Genomic DNA, 5,000 nt, shown 5'->3' on the forward strand with positions numbered 1-5,000 from the left:
ACAACTCATATTTTTTTTCCAAATAACCATAATAAAACTCCATAAGTTATCATTACAAAACATAAACCAAAAGGGGTCCACAATCTCCCAATAACCTCAAAAATATAACAATACATCTTTAGGTCTCAATAGGTCCAAGCAACATAAAGTACTTCAAATACTCAAGTTAAATCCATCTACTAACAATGGTACTCTAAAGTACCCCATCCTTCCATCCATATTTAGCCAGCTTCAATTCTATTCCCGACCCCCAGCTGGGAAATCGATATCATCTGAAAATATATGAAGATAAGGGGGGTGAGTTATCAACAACTCAGTAAGCAGAGAACATATACTAGCATGTAAACATGAGCCTTTTCAGAAAGTTCAATATGCAGAAACAAAACGTTTTATTTTTATATGCAGATCTCAGAAAACATGTTATCAGAAAATCAGAGCGACTTTTCAAACATTTCATACTCAAGTCAACGTTTCATATTTGAGGATCCATTTCATATTCAAAAACACTTTGGCATAACATAACTGAACATATTCATCTTATCATATCATATCATATACCATGTTTAACCCCCGTTGTAGGGTTGTGCTATCCCCGGTGGCCAAACCAGGCAGTATCATGTGGTGAACTTCCCCTTTTTCAATCTCGGAGCCCCGAGTGTGCACACAGGAAAGAACACGTAAAAAGACCACTTTGTTTCCAAAGTGGGTGCACTCATATTATATCATGGTGGTACCAACCATATCACGTGAACAGTATCATCATATCAGAACCATATTCAGAACAGATAAGTATGCCAAAGTTTTATCATATCCATATCATATCAAAACACGTGCGAAACATATTCATATCATTTCTATTTGATCAAAAACAGATCCAAATCATTTCATATCACATGCATAAAAATTTCAATGATGTCATATTCGCTCTTTTGCATATTTCAGAAACATGTCAAATATTGCTCATGTCTACACATTTCATGTCAAAAACATTTCTTTTCTCTTTCATACGTATCTCATGAGGGAATGCAAAACATATACTGAGGTTGTTTTTCACTTTTTCTTTTTAAAACAACATGCACATTTTTACAAACCAACCTCAGTTCATTTCTTTTTATGCCAATCTAGCATAGGAACCCCGCTTACCTGGACTTTTCAACTTTTCAAAATTTCCTCAATAACGCCGAACCAAAATTAATCGTCACCTGTAAGATAATCACGTAAATTTCCATAAGTCTCCAATCAATCTCGTATTTTGATATTCAAGCCTACAACTTATAAAATAGTCCATTTTTAATTCCTCAATTTCACAATTCTCATTATTCTCAACATCACTTTCTAAACTCATCAATATCCGACTTCGACTAAACATTTAATTCTAACTTATTTACGAATGAGATCTTACTATAATTTCTAATACTAAATACATAACTATGATAAAACCATTATAAGTAGAAACTCTTACTTTTGTTTAAATAATAACGAATATATATATATATATATATATATTCTTTCTTTCTTTTTTCTTTTTTCTTTTTTTTTTAAAAGGATTCAAAATAATATTTTGTGCTTATTGACCATCCCAAAAATATTTATCAGTATCTACTTAATAACCATTCAAAAATAAAATATTTCTCTTAAAAATACTAACTTAACAAGATAAACTCATGCAAAATTTTCTATGAGAAACACGTGCGGCCCATGTTCTGATTTGCAAGAATATATAAACAAAAACCATTTATGTTCTAAACAAAAAGGAGAAAAGGGTAAAACACTACAAGTCACCCGAGAGTCAGACACTTCCAGTTTCTTTTTTTTTTTTAAGTAAGAACAATAACAACTAAGACAGTAACTAAGTAAAAACATGAACATGCAGAGACTCAAATGGGAGTAACGGCAGAAGCTCACTCATGAAAAGCTGAGACAGTGGCACGGTGGGGGTGCGACGGAAACAGGGCTGAGGCAGTGGTGATATCCTCGACGGCGTCGCACAGGAAGAGAGGGAGAGAGAGACCTGAAACCGAGAGAGAGTGGGACAATGAGAGAACAGGGGAGAGACCGAAAGGGAAGGACCTCAACCGGAAGTGCACGAGCTTACCGAGGGAAAACTGAGGCAGCGTGCGGTGGACCAGTGTGATGGGGAGTCCTCGCCGGCAGTATCTGTGGGGCACGGCGCGGAGGAGCTCACGAAGGAGTGCGACTGCAGCTGCTTGACGCTGCTCTGTTTTAGACAACTAAAACAGAGGATTTTCGGGGCTAGCAATGGAGGATATGGAGGCGTTGGGAGGTGGCTACAGGCTGAGCTTCCGCGTGGGCTAGGTCCGGGGGAAGGTGGCGATTCGATGGCTGGGCTGGTGCTCTGCCTTTCGGTGGTGCAACCGAGGTAAGGTTTACACGGAGAGGGTGGTGGCGCCCGGCTTGAGAGGTGGACTCTGTGTGGTTGTCGTTCCGTGTGCGTGGACAGCGTTCGGCAGAGAAAAACGCCTTGGCATGGCTGTGCGGGTAGCTGGGCTGCAGAATGAAGCTTGCGGTTTGGAGCCTTAAGGGTAGGGACGGGTGCAATGGCCACGGTTCTAATGTGCTGAGGCGTGAAATGAGGGTTGCGGCACATGAACTAGGGTTGAGAAGACATAAACTTATACATGACTATAAGTAGAAAGTAGAACAAACCTAATTAAAAAGGAAAGGATGGACGTGCATGAAATAGAACTAGCTGGACGCCGTGCGATGAAGTCTGGACCCGCGCGATCTCACGGCTAGGCTCTGAACGAGATTAATGTATTGCTTTCATCTAAAGCTTCAAGTCTCTAATCAACTAAAAGAAAGTAAAATAAATAAAATAAAATATACTGCCAAAACATTTTAGGCTCAAAGTAACGCACCAGTTCAAAGGGGTCTGGCAATGCTGGGTCTTACAAGTAGAGTCAATGAAGCATCTTACATGCTTTGGCACAAACGATTGAGTCACATTTCCAAACCTAGAATGGAAAGGTTGGTCAAAGATAGTTTCCTTGTTAATTTAGATTTTTTTGATTTTGACACTTGTGTGCTGATTGTATTAAAGGAAAGCTAACTGCTAAAGTGAGAAGGCAAAATATTGGTAGAAGAGATAGTGTTCTGGATTTAACACACATTGATATATGCAGTCTCATCACTCCTACTACCTTGGGAAATTATAAGTACTTCATCACTATTATTGATGATCATTCTCGTTATGGTCACATTGAGCTCATTCATGGAATGTCTAAATCATTGGAAGCCTTTAAAGCTTTCGAAGCTACTATTGAGCTTCAAAAAGACAAACGTATAAAAGTCATAAGATTTGATAGAGGTGGAGAGTTTTATAGAAGATATGATGAAATTGGACAAAATGCATGACCATTTGCAAGATTCCTTCAAGCATATGGGATTGAGACACAACATACTATGCCTAGCACTCCTGAACAAAATAGGATTGTAGAAAGAATATATTGTACTTTAATGGATATGATGCGATATCACTACAAGAAATAGATCCTATCCGAGCGAATTAAATATCATGTTAATAAAATCGCCGCAATAACCAAGTAATTGCGTTTTAACAACAACTTACGAGAAATACTCGGAGGCTTTATAAACTGAGTTTTTACAGCGACTTGTATCCACATCGCGACGGAATGTAGCGACGGAATGTAGTTAATACATGTTGCGACGATTATATCCTTCGCTATTGAGTCCGGGCTCCAAAACACGCGATTACTTTTTATTTTCGCGCTCGATCTCCGTGGGTTATAATCCCGAGCTCCCCTCTTTCTTCTCCAATTTCTTCTTCTCCGTTCGAAAGCTACCCGCAAATCCACCTATGAGAGCTTCTTCCTTTGGCATACATGGCTAATCCATCCTTTAGATTCCATTATTAATAGACTTGGTGATTGTGGGCAAGCTGTATTACGTGCGTTCGCGAGAGAGAGTGTTCGAGAGACAGAGACAGGGGAGGGAAGTGCACTGCCATCACACCACTGTGCAATTTGAAGAGGATTGGGGGAACCCACCGCGGAGAAGGTACACCAACGACGTTTCCCACTAAAATGTGATTCTCAAACTCTGTTTCTTGGATTGTCTTTACTTAGCTTCGGATTTCTCTCTTCCATGCTAAATCCCACAGCTTTTCTGAATCCTTAGCATTTCTTTGATTTCCAAAATTGGGTTACATTTCGTTGTTGTAGAATGCTGTTTTCCACCGCTTTTTCTTGATTGTCCTCTCTGGGAATTATGTGTTTGTATCTCTGCCTTTTTCCTGCGTGGTGCTCTAAGCTGTGTGTACGTTGTGCTCTAAGCTGTGAGATGTTGGTATTCCTGTACTTTCCTTTTTTTGTGGTCATGGCAAGGATATACTGTCTTAGCCTGATTAATATAGTAGCTTGGGGTTCTAAATTAGGACAATAGTGAATCTGGCATGTAGAACAGACACCTTATCTTTATGGTTTTACCCTTTAGGGTGAGTCATAAGTAATTATATATCAATGAGAAAATGTACAGAAAAATTAATGAGTTGTCTAAAAAAGACAACAAAGAATAATCATTGGGTTTTACGTAACATTATAAAAACTGATTTAACTTCATATATATCCATCTATATGTAGACATATATATATATATATATATATATAATATTGATCTCTCAGATATATCTAATATCTGACAGATGTTAAACTGCTAATTATTAGCTCTCTGCCATTTTGAGTTTAAAGATATAGGTAGCAACCTGATGTGCACATATAGTTAGTGAAAAATCTAACTTCATAACCAAGTACATCGAGCCATCTAAAGTACTTTACTGTAACATCTTTACAGGAAAAATGAAACCCATACATACCGTGACGGCTGACATTGCTTGAAAATGCCTTATTTTCTCATTATCATCTATATAGAGGAAAAATGTTTCTTTATATTAACACAAATTAATTGAAAAACAAGTAAAAACATAACACTAAGGCAAACAGATTCTTTTTTTTTTGGTAAAA

General features: G+C 37.9%; 1 protein-coding gene across 9 annotated transcripts in view; it reads left to right on the forward strand.

The window, feature by feature from the left end:
* The first annotated feature begins 3,733 nt into the window (after positions 1-3,733).
* LOC109010192 overlaps positions 3,734-5,000 on the forward strand; it is an 11,941-nt gene continuing 10,674 nt past the window's right edge. For 6 of the 9 annotated variants that reach the window (XR_004801791.1, XR_004801793.1, XR_004801792.1 and 3 more), the window contains exon 1: positions 3,734-4,038. The gene's annotated coding sequence lies outside the window, so the exon portion shown is untranslated. Of the gene's footprint in view, positions 4,067-5,000 lie in introns of all 9 variants that reach the window. The other 3 variants (XR_004801794.1, XR_004801796.1, XM_035691317.1) reach the window with 1 other exon arrangement.

This window comes from Juglans regia, chromosome 6 (genome assembly GCF_001411555.2).
Source record: "Juglans regia cultivar Chandler chromosome 6, Walnut 2.0, whole genome shotgun sequence".
NCBI classification, from domain to species: Eukaryota; Viridiplantae; Streptophyta; class Magnoliopsida; order Fagales; family Juglandaceae; genus Juglans; species Juglans regia.